Source organism: Sus scrofa, chromosome 1, assembly GCF_000003025.6.
Source record: "Sus scrofa isolate TJ Tabasco breed Duroc chromosome 1, Sscrofa11.1, whole genome shotgun sequence".
NCBI classification, from domain to species: domain Eukaryota; kingdom Metazoa; phylum Chordata; class Mammalia; order Artiodactyla; family Suidae; genus Sus; species Sus scrofa.
In genome coordinates, this window is record NC_010443.5 from 159,561,016 (window position 1) to 159,579,714 (window position 18,699).

Here is an 18,699-nt window from a genome sequence, read left to right on the forward strand (position 1 = left end):
CCCGAAGGAGTGCTGTGGACTTGCCAGGAGGGGCCCTGGGTGGAAGTCCACTTACAGATGAAAAGGGTGCCAGGGCTGGAGGTACCCCCAGCAGGGTGATGCATTCCAATAGGAGGTTGAGGGAGACAGATGGGGGGACTATTTCCAGGGGTGGCAGTAATCCTGGGGTAGGGGCTTGTAGGCATAGCAGGTCCAGGTGGATGAAAGGGCAGCCAGGAGTCCAGTGAGCTTCAGGCCCTCAGGGTAAAGACTCCAGAAAGGACCTAAATGTAGGTGAGGGACCTTGGGCAGAAAATCATGGCTGAGATGGCCGTTGGGGAACTTGGGTCCCACAGGGTTGCATCGAAACCACCCGATTATCTCTAATAAAGTTAGGGCTGGTCCTAGAAACTGGGGTGGGTAGATGGGTGTGGGGGATTCCCTTTGTGAGAAAAAGGGGCCCCATCCCAGGTTGGGACAAACCATGTCTGGGGCAGAGCATTTGCCCTACCAGCTGTACTCTGCTGCTCCTTCACTTTTCTTTCTTTCTTTCTTTCTTTCTTTCTTTCTTTCTTTCTTTCTTTCTTTCTTTCTTTCTTAGGGCCACATCCACAGCATAGGCAACTTCGCAGTCTAGGGGTCTAATTGGAGCTGCAGCTGCTGTTCTACACACCACAGCCACAGCAACGCAGAATCTGAGCAGTGTCTGCGACCTACACCACAGCTTATGGCCATGCCAGATGCTTAACCCACTGAGTGAGGGTCAGGGATTGAACCCACATCTTCGGGGATACTAGTCAGGGTCATAACCCACTGATCCACAAAGAGAACTCCCTGCACTGCTTCATTTATTTCAATAGACTTAGTAACAGTGAAGATCCCAGAAATAAAGTTAAAGTTATACCTACCACCTCAGCACAGACTAGAGTTGTTTTTGCTGCCGCTGTTGTTGTTTGAGTTACCTAATCATTTGCAATCACAGGGCAAAGGCATTATTTTGGCCAACAACTAGTGAATGTAGATGTTTATGCACTTCCATGACAAATTTACTGATTGATTAACAGGGCTGAGGCTGAGAGGTGTTTTGTGATATGGTATCGTCCAAAAATAGAATGAACAAAGACCCACAGTCAGATTTTTGATTGCCGGCCAAGAACCTGGGAGCAGAGTGTGGGGTTATTTGCTACTTTTGTGCCCCTGTGTGATCAGAACATGGCCATGAACCATAAGGCCTGGTCCTTTAGAAGAAGTGACAGTGGTTAGGAGGTGAACTACAGTACTAATGACAGACTATAAGGGACATTTTCTTACCTGTAGCTGCTTGTAGACATAACTCCATTTTTATGGCTCCTGGGAATTTTCTTCATTTTGCCAAGACTCAAACCAGAGTATTCGGAGGCCCTAAGTTCAGAAACAGGGCTCAGGCAAAATATATGACAGCATTTGATATAAAAATTTTTTCAGTTTCACCATGTAAATAAAACCACCTGGACACAGTGTGTGGTGTCCTGGGGGAGGCTTTGAAATAAGGAATTGGGTGATATGGGTTTCTACTGTGATTCGACTTTGGGCATACCGTTTAATATCTTTAAGTCTCAGTTTCTCATCGACAAAATAGAATTTCTACACTTTTCTCCTCTTACACTATTGAGGGTTATCTAATGAGTAATGTACACAACAGCATTTGAAAACTGACTTAATTATACATTGATAAGTAGGAATTATCAGCATAAAGAATCAGATTCTCTCTTTTATGCCCGTTTCCCTGCATCTATTTTAATTATATTCACTCCAGAGTTTTGACTGAAAAGTGCTAGTTTTTCCTTGTTTTACTACTTAATTCATTTAAAAAGCTATCCTGAGTAATAGCACCGTATCTCTAGGAGGGCTCTTCAAAGAGGGGGAGCTGCGCAGAAGGATGTTTGTAAATAATGCTTAGGTGACACTATTGTGATAATTATGGCTTTTTGAAGATGAGTTTTATAGCAAGTCCTCAATTTTCCTGTCATTTTTTTTTCCCCCAGAGCTCTCCCACATAAGCATATTTGTTCTTTGGAGCTAGCTATTCAGGGAACTAAATCTCGAGAGAGCTCAAGAGCTCTTTGAATCTACTTTTCATTTTCTTTTGCCAATTTTGCAGGCCCTCAAGAGGACAAAGGTTGCCCCTCCCCCTTTCCTACCCCTTGGAAGGATAGGAGGAAGAAAATGTAGCAGATCCCCAAACACTCAGTTTCCAGCACCAATGAATAGCCTTCCCTGGATCAGAGTGACCTTGAAAGCTATACTCAGTGAACAGAAGGCTATAGCAATGATGTTTTGCATGGGATCTTCATCCCAAGTGTAACCATCTCCTCACCCATCCACACCTTCTTGCCAGGACTTGGGCACTTGGGCGGCTCTGAGTGCAGGACCCCCAATGCATGGTCCCCCCCTGCAGATAAGGAAAGGGCCCTCTAGGGGCTTTGCAGTAAACTTGGAACCCCTGGGCTTCGTAGCTTTCCCAGGAGAGGGACCTGATGAGCATTTCAAGCTTACCTGTGTTCTCCAGCTTTTTGTTGTTAAGCATTTCCTACATCAGCTTTCTTGCCTTCTTTTTACTCACCAACTCAATTGCAATCTGATTTCAGTTAGACGTCAGCCAGTAAATTTTGTTAATGAATCTTTGGAAGCTTTTAGAATTGGGATTGGAGGAGCCTTTGAAGGTCGTCTTATCCAGCCCTCCACTTGCAGAGGAAGGACCCCGAGACCCAGAGAAATAACTAGTCTATGTTATACAGTGAATTAATGGCACAGCCAGGACAAGGACCCAGGGCTCTTGGAAACATTGCATGGTCATATAAAGTATGTAGTAAGGAATCCTTGGTGGATGTACCCTCTTTTAATTTACCCAGGATGGAGTTTCTGTTGTGGCTCAGCAGGTTAGGAACCCAGCTGGTCTCCATGAGGATTCAGATTTGATCCCCAGCCTTGCTCAGTGGGTTAAAGATCCGGTGTTGCTGCAAGGTGTGGTGTAGATCACAGATGTAGCTCAGATTCCGTGTGGCTGTGGCTGTGGCTGTGGCATAGGCTGGCAGCTGCAGCTCTGATTGGACCCCTAGGCTGGGAACTTCCACATGCCACAGGTGCGGCCATAAAAAGAAAAATAAAATAATTTACCAAGGTAATATATAATATAGATGTATTTTTTTTTCTTTTCTTTTTTTGCCCAGCTTGTGGTATGTGGAAGTTCCCAGGCCGGAAATTGAAATCATGCCACAGTAGTAACAACATCAGATCCTTAATGGCTAGGCCACCAGGGAACTCCTGTACAGGTTATTTTTGAGGCTATAATATCCTAAATAATGCATCACATGGACTAGAACACCCTGTTTTATCAGCATGTTTAGGGTTAACTCCCTGTAAACCAAATTTCCCTTATGATGGTACCCATGTTGAAAAGCTTTATGACATGCATTGATTCACTTTTCTGAAATAGTGACCCAAACTGACTCTTAGATGTCAGGGAGTATTGCTGTCCCTTAAAATTCCAAATATGGGTTATAATTGTACAAGATTATAGTTTCAGAGCATGGACTTGACATGAACACAAGCCATGAAATGTGCTCTAGCATGCCACTTCTCCCTACCCCATTAGCTTATTTAAAATAGAATATTCTGGTTGTTTGCATTCCTCCACCCGACCTTTCCAAGCCCTATTTGCTGTTATTTTATAGTTTGGGGCACAGGCACAGTGAGTTATCTCAGTCCAGAAAAATCATGAAACTTGCTGATATTATACCAGGTGTATTCTTATGCAGCATTGATTTTTTTTTTTTTTTTTCCCTTCACCATCTTTTTCACATCAGGTTGAACACAGACACAGGCAAGGTCTAAGCTTGGCAGTGAGATTTGCTTGGCTTGTTTACCTTCCCCCATTGTTAAAGTGCCTATGATTCAGCATCAGGTTCTTTTCTCCATCATGTGCAAGAGGATGATGAGAGGAGGGGGTGGGAAATCCCAGGGCATCCAGGGAAGTGTGACCATCGGATCAGAATATCCTTCCGTAGGAAACCACTGCTTTCTGATTACCCCAGCTGCAGTCACACCACACACCAGGGGACCACTAGCTGAGGCTCTAAATACCTCCTCCTCAGCCCTCTCTGGAGTGCAAGAAGGGAACCGTGGAAAATCACCAAGAGGATGGTTTCCTACATGTTCTTAATAGATTGTGTTGAACATGGAGGATGTGGCCATCGCTATTGTAAATTCTTCCGGAGACAGTTACTAGTATGTGTAGGTCTGGGCCAGTTGAGATTGTTTTTCTCTCTTAAAACTGAGAGCTGCCTTTTCCCCCCCTTATATATGTTCTTTTGTGGCTAATCTCTCAGATAGTTGTGACATCAGAGTCTGTATAATGAATTGCTGCCTCATTGGCTTGCTGGTTCTGGATCACAGGGAAGGGGTTGGCTTGAGGGAGGTTTACCAGTGGGGGTGCCTAAAACTGGATGTTTCCACTTGGCCTCTGTTGGCTGAGGAGCAGAGATAATGACTGAATGCAGAGTTGAAACACTTCTTGTGAACAGTATGCTGAGAACCTGGAAAGGAACATAATATTGCAAACATTGCCTTATCTGGGGAGGCAACAGGAGTGGCTTAAAGGAACGGGGCTTAGAGTTATGGAATCAAGTTTAAATTCAGCCCCGTCCCAGACTTGGAACCTGGTTAAGTCAAGCAACTCTAAACCTCAGTTTCTTTCTTTCTTTCTTTTTTTTCTTTCTTTTTCTTTTTAGGGCCGCACCCAAGGCATATGGAGTTTCCCAGGCTAGGGGTCAAATCGGGTATGTAGCCGCTAGCCTATGCTACAGCCACAGCAATGCCAGATCTGAGCCACGTCTGTGACCTGCACCACAGCTCATGGCAACACCAGATCCTCAACCCACTGAACAAGGCCAGGGATCGGACCTGCATCCTCATGGATGCTAGTCATATTTGTTTCCGCTGAGCCAGGACAGGAACTCCTGAGCCTCAGTTTCAACTGAAAAGTGATGATGGTGCCAGAGGGAATGGGAATGGTAGTGATGTTCGCCTCACTCTGTGACAGGCTGAATATTGGTCCCTAAAGATGTCTTAATCCCTGGATCCCTTGAATGTTACTTTACATGACAAAAGGGACTCTGCACAGGTGATTAAGGATCTGGAAATGGAAAGCTTATCTTGCTTGAGTATCTACATGAGTCTAATGTAATCACAAGGGTCCTTTCCTGCAAGTTGGACGCAGCAGAGGATAAGAGGAAGGGGCCCTGAGCTGAGGAATGCAGGTAGTCCTTAGAAGCTGAGGAAATCAAGGAAACAGATCCTTCCCTCAGAGCCTCCGGAAGGAACCAGCCATGCCCACATCCTACCTTAGCCAAGGGATTCTAATTTTGAACATCTGGCCTCAAGAACTACAAAAATAATTCACGTTTTAAGCCACTAAACTTAGGATAATTTGTCACACACAGAGGGAATAGGAAACTAATACATTTACATATCTCATGGTTCTTGTAGTGGTTAACTGTGACTTCATGTTTATGTATTTTTAAATCTTAAAGTGCTACATAGGTGTTCTCTTGTGGTGCATCGGATTAAGAATCCAGCGATGCCACTGCAGCAGCTTGGGTTGCTGCTGTGGCGAGGGTTCAGTCCTTGGCCTGGGAATTTCCACATGCTTGTGCAGCCAAAAAACAAAACAGAAACAAAAAAAGGAAAAAAAGTGCTACCGAGATGTTAGTACTTTTAAAATGAATTTTTGCATTCATCTGGATTTCCAGGTTAAGGTGGTCAAGGTATGTCAGGAAGACCAGGAGAATGAGAATCCGGACTTTGCAACTTTGCAGTGACCAGATCATGTCTGAAAATTTAAATCCATGTTATCAAGCAGTTCTCAGTTGTGAAATTGTTTATGGTCATTAGCAACTGTGAGTCACTTTTTAGGTGAGCAGCCAATGTGTGCCTTACTTTCTGTACCTGTGAGTCTCTCCTTAGAATCACTGGGAGAGCTTTGAAAAGTTCCAATGTCCAGGCCACACCCCAGGACAGTGAAATCAGAACCTCTGCAGGTAGATCCTGAGCCTGGGTATTTTTTTAAGGTTACTTGGGTGATTGCAGCCTGCAGCCCAGGCTGAGGCCTGCTGCAGCAGTACTGTGCTTGTCTGCTGAGTAAGTTTTTAAATCAGTTCTCTTGGAAGCCTGCTGTATCTAGATGTGTTTTGTTTTGTTTTGTTTTTGGCCACACCCACAACATGTGGACGTTCCTCAGTCAGGGATTGAACTTACACCACAGCAGCGACTCGATTCACAGCAGTGACAACACCAGATCCTTAACCCACTGTGCCACAAGAGAGCTCCTATTCGTTCTTTTGAGTTTGGGGGGGAAATGCTCTGCTGAAGGCTCAATGTCACATCTTTCAATATTACTAATGTTATCAGTTTATGAGCTGTGGTATGTTTCCGGCAGGAAATATAAAAGTATTAGTTAGCCAACACTCCTGAGATGCTCAGCAAACAGATTGTTGTGGACTGATGGCAAACACAGTTTCACAGGTATGTTTCTCTTCCTATTGCCCAAAGGTAAGCAGTAGTTAAGGGGAGAAGATGAAGTCATTGAGGCTTTCTCCTCACATGGTTGCACCTCTTGAGGACTGATCATGTTTTTACGTGTCCTTATGTCTCCAGCCAGTTTCCTATTGAAATTTCTTCCTTTGGAAACACTGTTCTCAGAAGCTGTGCAAGTGCTGGAAGTTGCCCGTTGCTGCTTCCCTGTGTTCCTGGTTGTTTTGAGCTGTCGTGTGCTGCCGAGGGCGTCTCTGGGTCACCTGTCACTGAGGGCGCCCTGGCCTTGACGGCAGGTGACGTTATCTGCCTTATGTATGTCACAGGGAGGGTGTTAGAGATAAAATTGTTTTATAAATCACAAGGTGCTGTGCAATGCTGCTGTTGTGGTCTGAGTGGGCAGGTTGGGTTGAAGTTATAAAGGTGATAGAAAGCCTGCAGCATAAGCTCATTCTGTTCATGATGAGAAGGGATGGGGTCCTTATTTTCTAGGGTTCTAGTGACCAAGTAGAGGCACTGGCTCTAGGACCTCTGGAAGTCATGTGCTTTCTTGCTATCGTTTAAGCAGTTGGGTTTAATTATTTCATGTAAATGGAAACACTAATGCTTGATTACTTCAGTTAGCCCCAGGTGAATTTGGGTGTCCAGACAGTAGGGCAGTACTGGAGTGTAACTCTGTATTACATCATCTCATTCTTGGCTCTGAAACTTACTGACTTGGGGGGGGGTACTCAGGAAACTATTTAACCTCTCTGTACCTCAGTTTTGCCACCTGCAAAATGGGGGAATAAGATACCTTCTGAGGGAGCTGTCGTAAGGATTGGAGAAGGCACGTAGAAATCCTGGCACCAATTCTGGATCACTGTGGCCTCTCTGCATCCTCACCCTGGAATCTGGGGCAGCTCAGGAGTTTGGGTCAGTGTTTTCTCCTCCTTTCCTTCCTCCTGTCTCTTCAATGAATATTTATTGGACACCTACTTTTAGGAACTACACCTATACACTGTTTATTCAAAGTAGATACTCTTGCTGTAATGGTTTGAAATTTTGATTTAAGATATTGATACAGGGAGTTCCCATCATGGCTTAGTGGTAATGAACCCGACTAGTATCCATGAGGTTTGATCGTAGCCTCAATCCATGAGGTTTGATCGTAGCCTCAATCAGTGAATTAAGGATCTTGCATTGCCGTGAGCTGTGGTGTAGTCTGTAGACTCGGCTTGGATATGGCGTTGCTGTGCCTATGGTGTAGGCCAGCGGGTACAGCTCCTATTGGACCCCTAGACTGGGAACATCCATATGCCACAGATGTGGCCCTAAAAAACACTAGATAAAGATATAGATATAGGTATAGATATAGATGTATAGATAGAAACAAAATGGTAATGGGGAAGGACTGGGTGAATAAAACATATTTGTTTCCGATAGAATAGAAATGTAAAACTTCAAATGGTTTATTTGTACCAACTGGTGTAAAAACCTAAGATGTTTTATATTTTTATTTACTAAGAAGAATTTTTTTTAGTTGCCGCACCTGCAACATATGGAAGTTCCCACTGCTATGGCAACACCAGATCCTTTAATCCACTGCACCAGCCTGGGGATGGAACTCATGCTTCTTTATCAGTGTGAGCCACTGCAGTCAGGTTCTTAACCCACTGTACCACAGTGGGAACTCCTCAAGATGATTTTTATAATTGAGGGCATCCGATGACCTTAGGGACTAGGGCAGAGGAAGGTTGATGGCATGTTGCTGTTGCACTGATTGATCCCCTGGCAGCGGGCATGAGTCTCTGATCTGATTGGCCATATAATCAATTACGTGTCAAAGCAAACATGGTGATTGGACTTTCTCTTTGGTGCTGTGTGAACTGTCAGGGGTCCATAGTCCCTGCCCTGAGTACCAGGAGACTGCAGAGGTTAGCTACTGAGAGTGTGGATGCCAGGGAGGAGCTTAGGAAGCTTTCCTCAGATCCTCAAAATCAAAGAAGCATTTTGGGTATTTTATGGTTCATGAAATTGTTTATTTCATGAACAATTTTATTTCATAAAAATAACTTAAAGTTATTTTTTGGGTACCATTCACAAACCACTTTACTGTCATGAATTTATACCTTTTTCATAGAAAATAGTCCAAATCAAAATCTCTTTTCCCAGGATTTCCCTTGGTGCAAATTTCCTGCGCTCTAATCAAGTCTATGTAGCTTGGTCCTGCTTTTCAGCAACTTGGGTTTCATTAGCGATTAGAGTGGTTAATCAAATCTGGGAGGGATCATAATAGCCATTTGTGTGATTTTCAATTTCACTTTTCCACACTGAAAAAGAGAATTATTTTAAGGACATGGAAAGATTCTAGAGAATGCTCAAAGAAATTCTGTGCCTTCACCAATCCCACTTAGAACTGCCTATGAAAAATGATAATGAGGATGATAATGATGGTAATGATTGTGATGATTGCATTCTGCTTTTGAGTGGTTATTCTATGCCAGACAATATCCTGAGGGCTTTAGCATGCACATTCTCATTTTATCACCCGGCAGTTGTATGAGGTCTCGTGCTTTCTAAGCTTTCCCTTTCTATAGAGGAGGGGCACTGAGGCACAGCAGGGGTGGGCACACCGTTCAAGTTCGAATGGTTCATCAGTGGAAGGTCTCCCATTTGATCCAGATGGGTCTGACTCAGACGTGCTTTCCCCACTACTCTATCACTACCTTGGGCAAGATCCATAGTTAGGAGGTTGGGAGAGAAGAGCCTCTAAGGGAGACAGAAAGGATACTTTAGCTAATTCACCCCAATTTGTCCCTGAAAGGTCTGGATGAGGAGGAAGCATCATATTTATCTTGGAATTAGGGACACTGAGCTGCTGAGAAACTGAGACTTGCCTAAGGTCACAAACTAAACCATTGATAGAACTGAATCCAGAAACCGGGTCCTCCTCTACCTCATTCGGTGAAGCCTCAGTCTACACAGTCACATAACCTACTGCAACTCGGTTGCATGGATGGTGGTGAGATCCGTTTTGTTTTGGGTCATCTGAAATCAGAGGTTTAAGAATTTTCGATTTGGGTTCGATCCTAAAACTTCCTTTCCCCCTCCATTTTGGAAAACTGCATTGGATAACTTCTTCAACTCAGCAGGGAAGCCTTCTTTTGCGTGGCTGTTGGGAGGAGTGGGTGCTAATGGTACCTAGAACTTGGTGGCTATTTGCTGTAATTGCTCAGTGATGGGTCATTTATCATGCATTTGAAATAAATTTGGAATAGAGCTCTCGAACTGTAATCATGGGTCCAAGGGAATTATTTCAGGGTCAACTTCAAGGTAACAGGAATGGAGATTTTCTAAAAGGGAAATTCTCTAGCCCTGCCACATAATGGTTGCATCTCAGTTTTTGTGTGTTGGGTCCTAGAAACCATCTGCTTTGGATAAAGGACTTAGTACTTAGGTTAGGAGCTGTTAACCCTCCAGGGCAGGACTTCTCTTCAGAGACTTTGCACCTAAGTCCTAGTGGATCAACAGCTGACCATGAGAGGAAGTAAAGAAAGCTCTTGGCCCCCACCAGGCTCCCCTCTTATGCTCTTCCCTGGACTGGACTCCAGGATCTCCATTGCCTAGCAAGGATATGCTGGACATTCTCCATTCATCCCTCCAGTTCATTCTTCATCTTCCCAGACCTTCTAGAGCTGCAGCACCCTGGCTCCCTTGCCCTCTGGCTTGAGGTTGGGTTGGGCCACTGGCAATGGAATAGGTAACTTACATAAAGCATCAGAAAATGATATATGCCTGAGAAAACATAACGAAAGACAAGGAGAGGGGATGCTGACAGGTGTTGCACTTTGTAGAAAGGCAAACAGGGGAAGCTGTCTTAAGGAGGTGAAGTTTGAGCACAGACTTGAAGGAGGCAAGGAGGAAGGACACATCCATATTTGAGAGAAGATTCCAGGCAGAGGGAGTAGCAAGCCTGGAGCACAGAGAGCAAGGCGGGGTGGGAGTGTACAATGGGTCAGATGGGCCATTGCAAGAACTTTGGTTTTACTTGTGACCTGAGTGGCTATTGCAGGGCTCGTGGAAGGTGGTTATTGTGGCCTGCCTGACTTTTGTTGTCATGCCTTCACTCTGGACAGTCCTCTGAGGTTGGACTGAAGGGGCGAAGAAGGAGACAGAGAGCCAGACCAGGATACTTACTGCCAGTGCCACGGGGGAGAGGGGCGGGGGCTTGGACCAAGGTCGGAGCAGTGGAGTAAAGAGAAGTGGTCAGATTTAGGACATTTTTTACAAGGCAAAGCTGATGTGGTAGATGGGACATGAAGTGTGAAGAGAAAGGAGATTGGAGGATGGCGAGGGTTTGGGCATGATTTGCTAGAAGGATGGAGTTGCCAATAGCCGAGATGGGGAGGAATTGGGGGAAGAGCAGGTTTGGCGGTGGGTTGCGAGGAGACCAAGGATTCCATTCTGGACAAACGAACTTTGACAAGTCTGTGAGAAACCCCAGTGGTGATCTCGTATGTGTGACTGTTGTCTATGTAGTTTTTAGTTTCAAATTATTCGCCCTTGGTGGCTGACTTTCTCTGAGGTATGTTTTAAGAAAAAGAAATGTTTACACCATGGCCAGAGTGATTTTGAGAGGAAGCCTCAAGGCAGAATATGCAATGCCTATATTTTCCATTGATGCAAAACCATCTTTGCGTAGTTAACAGATTCAGGACACTTGTGGGAATTTATTCAGAGCCAAGAGACGTTTGGCACTGTTTTAGCCGCCTGACTGTAATGACACCAAAGCTTTTTGGAGCAGAGCTGCATGTTATGGCGTTATGCAATGAGGGTTTCACGCCAGCCACAGAAGCAGATCTCATGCAAATGGAAAGAGCACGTTTAGCAAAGCCCCCATTTGCTTGTGTGTTAAAGCTTTGCTGCCGTCTTAGGTATGTTTTTGTTTTTAAATGTTATCCTGGTATTTTTTCCTTGTGCTTTTTTTTCTCTCCATTTTTTTTTTAAAGAAATTTATTTCTGAAAGTTCTGTTTTTTCTTGTTGGCAATGTCACAGGCACCCCAAAAGTGAAGTTAGACTCTGAGTCTGGGGAAAAAAGCATATATGTTTCTTGAACAGCTATTATATGCTGGCTTCTAAGCTGGATACCTTCCTAACCCATTTGATTCTCAAAACATCATTTAGAGGTAGGTATGGACTGTTCCTGCTTCACAGATGAGGAAACTGAGGTCAGTGCGGGGGAATGACTTGCAGAAAGCCTGAAGTTGGTTCGTCACAAGAGTTGAGTTTCCACTTCCCATTAGTGAATTTCCAGGGTCCAGGGGCCTCAGCTCTGTCCAAGCAGAGTTCTTTCTTCAGGCCTTTTAGTGTCTCTGAATATCTGTGCATTGCTTTGTCTGACCTCCTGCTGATGAGGAAGAGATGAGCAGTAGTAGTATTTCTATACCTGATGCTTCTTTCACAAATGTTTTTACAAGTTTATTGGGATGCGTGGTGCATGCCTGTTGTGTGCTCTCTATTGGTGGGTGCTCTATCAGGGGCTTCCACTCTAGCAAAGGTTAAGTAAGGAATTACATGAGAGAAGTATGGGGGGGTGAAGGAAGAAGTAGTGCCTCGTGAGTGTGCCTTGGCATTTTTGGACTCCCTTTCACCCTACTTCAACCTCAAAGGTGAGGAGTTGTCCAGTCAAGGAGGTTGAAAAGAAAGCTTTGTAGCAGGAACCACAGCCTGAGGTTGGCTCAAGGTTGGGTTAGATGAGATTGGAATAGATGAGATTACCTATTATCTGTGGTAAAGAAGAGTGGTCCACTCTTTTGGCTGCTCTGGCAATGCAGGATCCTTAATCCACTGCTCCGGGCCAGGGATGGAACCTGTGCCTCAGCAGTGACTGGAGCTGCTGCAGTGACAGCACCAGATGCTTAATCTACTGTGTCACAGTGGGAACTCCTACCTTTGACTTTTTTTATTGCATCATATTGTAGCCACTTTCCAAGATAGTCTTTGGGGATTTTATTTATTTATTTATTTATTTTTTAAGGTTAGGAAAAAGCCAAGAACAAATGCCAACATGGTTGGATTGAGGATTATAAAGTGTGCCTTGGCTAAACTTTGGGGTGGGCTTATGGTCAAGGTTCACCACATGCACGTGGTTATTAGGAGATGGCCTTCATCGGGAGGACAGTCAGCAGAGCTGCCTGTGCTATGGGAAGCCAGTTTCTGGAAGAGTGGGGAGTATATGTGCTTTACAGTGTCGTCAGCTAAACTGGGCAGTGTCCGCAGGTACAAATGAATGTATCTACCTATGCAGACAAAATGATAGAAGAACTCCCAAGAATATGTTGTAAGGGAAGAAACCTTCAAATTCCAGTACCTAATTCAATGAAAGGTTGATGCCTTCTAGCCCAGAAGTTCCCAGGTGACCTGAGGGTTTGAGTGGTGGCCTGAATGGCAGGCACTGTATGCCCAGCTGGCAGGGGCTGGCATGTGGGCTTGATGAGAGGTCTGGCACTCTGAGCCATCTTCATTGTTTTTCTGAGTTTTATCTATCATTCCTAGCATTTCCCTTCTTTTATAGCACCGCCAAAACTCTCACCCCTGTAAATGAGTAAGAAAATCATCTTAACCCAGCCCCTCTACCAGCATAAAAATTCTATAGTGTCACCAACATTTTTTCACCCTCAGATCCACTTATGGCCCCTGGGAGGAACAGAGGGAATAAAATGAATGAAACAGGCACTTCATTACTTGCCCTACATAAATTGTGCATCGCCAAGGTGAGTAGGTGAATAAATGCCTTTTTGCAAGGCCGTTGTGAATATCTAAAGGTCATCAGAGCCTTTAAAAACTACGATGAAATGCATTTTGCCCATTCCCTTGAGAAATCAAGTTTCACTGCATCTTACTACCCTTACTGGAGGTACGAGTTTTTACAACCCACAGACCCATGCCATCATTAATCTTATTCCCTCATAATCCCCAGAGTTACTAGGTAGACACGAGGCAAATAATTTGTTGGACCATTTGTGCTAGTGGTTTAGAAAAAGTAAACCTCCCAGGTAAAACATGCTGTTGTGAATATACCACAGAATTGAACATGCTTCTCACACACGAACAAGTACACAGAACCCACCAGCGCTAGCGTGGCTTATTACACCAGATCAGGTGAATGTTGTGTGCCATGAGAAGGAATGGCAGTAGGGTATTGTTTTTAGGAGTTCCACTGTTCTATTACTCATAACTCTTTTGATTAGTTGTGATTTTATGAAAGAAACTTGCTCATGAATTTGACTTTGGCTTTCCCACAAAATGATAACATCATTTGTGCTCTGTAGAGTTTCCCACTCTGCTTTTTAGACTAGATTGCTAGAAGACCGTATAGATTTTTAAGCAGTAGTGGTGATCCTGAAAACAGTTATCTGATTTGATGAGGCTTGACTTGAGAAACCAGGGAAAATGGCTAGCGACGCACTGTGGACCTAAGTCATTTCTAACTAGAGCTGGTTTTTCTGTGAGGGTGTGCATGAGTTGAAAAGAAAACAGTTTTCCCAATTACTCAGAAATGGTTATCCACATTCCCCTGGTACGAGCTCACATGGACGACTCTGACATCCTTCCCACAGAGCAGGTTGGCTGGAGCCTGGCCAGGTCTGAGCTTTAAGACTCAGGACACTTGGGAGGAAAACCCATCTAAACCACTTCCATTCTGTGGAGTCGGGTTGTTGTGGTTGATGGCTGTTGCCAGAATCAGTCAGGAAACTAAGTGACTCGGTGAAGCTCACCTAGGAAGGCACTCAGCAGTCAAGCATTTGACTTTTTGCCATAAAGGAAGGGATTGGACAGAGAAGAGCCTCCTGCAGGTCCTAATTTTTGCAAAAACAAGTCTTGGGGAAACAACGCCCTTGTGACTCTTGGCCTGAGCCTGACAGCTGCCAGGCTTGTTAAAAAATGACAGCGGCCTCCAGAAGAGAGACGGTTGGCTTGGCACACGAAAGATTGTGTTCTGCTTTTACATTGTGTGTGTGGTCAGCTGTCAATTAACAGAACTTTGCTGAGAGTCAGAAAACTAGGCCACGAGGGGTCTTTCAGGAAATGTTTATAATGTGGAATTATTCTGACCCTCATTGTGTCGGCTGGAAAATGGAACAATGGCTTGTTCATAACAAATTGTTCGGTAGGAAAAAATATTGTAATGAGAATTGCTGGTTAAGTAAATAAGGGTGACTATGACAAAACTGGTGGTAAAAATAAGTGTAAACCCTTACAAAAAAATCAGAACTGAGTTGAGTTTTGTGATTTGCTATTAGAGTCCTTATGGGCTTTGAACTGATACCTTCCAGGGTAGCGCTTGGGCCACATCCAGCCCGCCTTCTGTTTCTGTAAATAAAGTTCGTCCATCTGTTTGCATATTGGTTTTTGCTGTTGTTATTGTTGTTGTCTTTAGGGCTGCACTCGCAGCATATGGAGGTTCCCAAGCTAGGGGCCGAATCAGAGCTGTAGCCTCTGGTCTATGCCACAGCAACGCCAGATCCCAACCATGTCTGTGACCTACACCACAGCTCACAGCAATACCGGACCCTTAACCCATTGAGTGAGGCCGGGGATTGAACATGCATCCTCATGGATGCTAGTCAGATTGGTTTTTGCTGAGCCACAACAGGAACTCCTGTTTGCATATTGTATATGGCTGCTTCCTGCTAAAATGGCAGAGTTGAGTGGTTGTAGCAGATACTGGATGACCCACAAATGCCTAAAGTATTTACCATCTCTTCCTATACAGAAAAAGTGTTGACTTCTATTCTAGAACTTTACCACTCAAAGCAGCATTGGAGATTCATTGGCAATTTATTGGTGATTCATTGGCACATTAAAGTCCTAGAAGCACTGGCCTAGGGCATTCTTCATCTGGGGCTTTGGTGGTCAAACTCCATGATGTTAATATATGCACAGTTCTGTGTGCATATGTATATTTTTCTGCATCTCTACCCTCTCTACACTTCATCACCTTCTCAGAATGGTTTGTAACCCTCCAGAGTGTAAGAGTCATTAGGCCAGAAAGGGGAGGACTTGAGTCAGAATTCATGGACGCATGTTTGAAATGATGGTTACAACAATCTCTTTACTCTCCACCAAGAAAAGTCAGACCCAGCTCGTGCTCATTTATTTATTCTTACATAAAGAATATAAGATTTGCAGCCCAGCCCAGCTGTGGGATATGACATTTTGTAACTATTATTAATGGATAAGGGACTATTTCATAGATATTGGTTCCTTGAGCCTTAATAGCTATTGTCATATCTCATTGTGATTCTGGAAATATTTATTATAGGCCTCTCCTACCTTGGAAAAATGAAAGCTCTAAGGTCTAAAATTATAGGCCTTTGGAGTGATTTTTTTTTCATGGGTACCCACTAGAAATCACTGCTAGTTAGCCTGACAATGTTATTAAACATCCATCATGTACAGAACCCCAGAGGAATTTCTAAAAGGCAGAAGATGGAATTGAAAATGGGCTGAGGCTGACTTCTGTCTGCCTTTCCTGTGAATGGCTGTTCCATGTACTGTGTGGGTCTTCCTCATCCCATATCGGGCTCATACAGTAAGTACGAGGACCAGAAGATGTATATGTTATGTCAAAGTTACCTAGTTGGACACATGCTTCGGGGGATGGAAGCTGTGCAGATCAGTAGAGGGTAGAATAACAAAGATGCTCCTGGAAAACTGTGGTGTCAGAGAAAGAAAGGAAGCTCAGAGATGCAGGACTATCTGAGGAACACCGACCTTGGGACCAAAATATCACCCCCACAAACCTCAAAGGTACATATCACCTTACTGCACAATCTAAAACTTAAAAAAAAAAAAAAATCATTAGCGGTTAATGTAGGCTAAGATGGCCTACACTATTAAGAACTTAAGGAGTTCCTTTGTGGCTCAGCGGTTAACAAACCCAAGTAGGATCTATGAGGATGCTGGTTTGATCCCTGGCCTCACTCAGTAGGTTAAAGATCTGGTGTTGCTGTGAGCTGTGGTGTAGGCCAGCAGCTGTAGCTCTGATTCGCCCCCTAGCCTGGGAACCTCCATAATGCCATGGGTGCAGCCCTAAGGAGCAAAAAAAAAAAAAAGAATTTAAATACTTTTTGGTGCTGATTTTCTTTTTTATTTTATTTTTTTATTTTTTGTCCTTTTTTTGCCTTTTCTAGGGCTGCTTTCATGGCATATGGAGATTCCCAGGCTGGGGGTCTAATCGGAGCCATAGCCACCGACCTATGCCAGAGCCACAGCAACGTGGGATCCAAGTGGCGTCTGCAACCTACACCACAGCTCACGGCAATGTCGGATCCTTAACCCACTGAGCAAGGGCAGGGATCGAACCCGCAATCTCATGGTTCCTAGTCGGATTCGTTAACTACTGCGCCACAATGGGAACTCCGGTGCTGATTTTCAATGGAGGTGTTCTTCTCTGGGAAAACACCCTGAGGTCCTGGGTTCTGGGAGCTAGAATGGAGTTGTGTTCAGGGAAAATCTGGTTCTCAGGCTGTCTGGGACCCAGGGACTCTGAGAGTTCACTTATGAGGTCAAGAAGTAAGAAGCAAACAGTATATGGTTAGGAAAGAGACCAAGGGATGACTCATAAGATGAAACTAGGAGCCTCCAGCCCAGAGTGTGAGGCTTTGGAAGAGGAGAAGGAGGAACTGTGAGAGAAAGGACTTCACTTTGGAGGGTTTACTTGGGGTTGTGAATTATGAAGAGAAGACAGACCAGTTCAAGGTGCAAGGTCCCAGGAGATTTTAATGATGTCAAGGCTTGTCTACTTTATGGGAGCAAAACTTTGGACATTCCAGGGAAGTTCAGAGGTTACATACATTTCCAAGCTGTATCTACTGACAGGGCCCCGGAGTTGAGATACCCAGTGGCCATGAGCACACCTAAGCCAGATCTTGGTTTCTAAATGCCATTCATGCTGTTAAAAAGAATGGGCTTCTTGGAGGAATGGCTGGTTGTGGGCCTGGGGAGGGGGGAATGTAAGGTGAACCAAAAATATCTTTTTGTGCCACAAAGTTAGGAAGTACTCAGAGAAAGATGGGGGGGCATGTCAAAATGACATAGGGGTTGGCTTGAAGAAGCTCCCAATAGCTAAACCTAGGTCATTTTCAGAATCAAAAGAAATATAGCATTAATGGATCATAACTCACTGAGTAATATAAAAGCAGTGAGCCCATACTAATATGGATGAAATAAAGAAGGAAAAGAAGACAGTCTACCTTCAATAGAAAGTCAACTCATAGATGTCGAATTAGAAGGTAAAATTAAAAATCATCATTCAGCAATCATCAAGTAATGGTTAATTCAGGCAAGAAATGTTAAAGCATGCTAAAATTAGTGGGTGAAAATTTGATAAGGAACAAGATTTAGATAGCCTCAGGGTATCTTTCTACAAAATACTTGTTAAATACAAAAGAGGGCGGAATTAAACTATCGCTTTATAGTGGAAAAACCTGGGAGACACAAGTGATCAAGATATTATAATACAGGCACTTGCTAGAAGAGAAAGGAGGAAATTACAGCATGTCTTCTGCAATACTGCCTCTCTTCTCACTAAAAAGATGTATAATCTGAATCTATTTATGAGTAAACATTAGACAAACTGAAATTGAGACATATTCTACAAAATAACTTCTGGTAATCTTCAAACTGTGTCAAGGTTATACAAGTCAGGAGACTGAGGAACTGTTCCAGATTGAAAAAGAATGAAGAAACATGACAAGTAGATACAACATGTGACTCTGGACTTGATCCCTTTGTGTTATTAGGACATTTGGTGAAATTTGAATGGGACCTGTGGTAGTGTTGATTTCCTGATTTTAATGGTTATACTGCAATTAAGTAGGAAATACTTCCAGTGTACAGGAGTAATGGCACCTCAGGCCTGCGACTTACTGTCAAGTGGTTTGGGAAGGGGAAAAGTTATTTGTTTATTTCTTTTTTTACAATAAGGTGGGGTGGGATCCTATGGGTAATGGTTATGTTTATTGAAGTTATGTAAAATGATGGCAAAGGTCAGCTTGGATTGCAGATAAGTGAGGAGGTTGAGGATGGATTGGCAGCTTGTGTTCTCTTTAGCAGAAATGCAGGACAAGAAGGATGAAGGAACAAATGGGAGATTGTCAGTT

The 18,699-nt window shown here is 43.9% G+C and overlaps 1 protein-coding gene across 9 annotated transcripts in view; it reads left to right on the top strand.

Annotated features, from left to right (window-relative positions):
* Positions 1–18,699, top strand: part of RNF152 (ring finger protein 152) — a 76,153-nt gene that overhangs the window by 31,137 nt on the left and 26,317 nt on the right. The window contains exon 2 of one of the 9 annotated variants that reach the window (XM_021095029.1): positions 13,214–13,305. The gene's annotated coding sequence lies outside the window, so the exon portion shown is untranslated. 9 annotated transcript variants of the gene reach the window in all.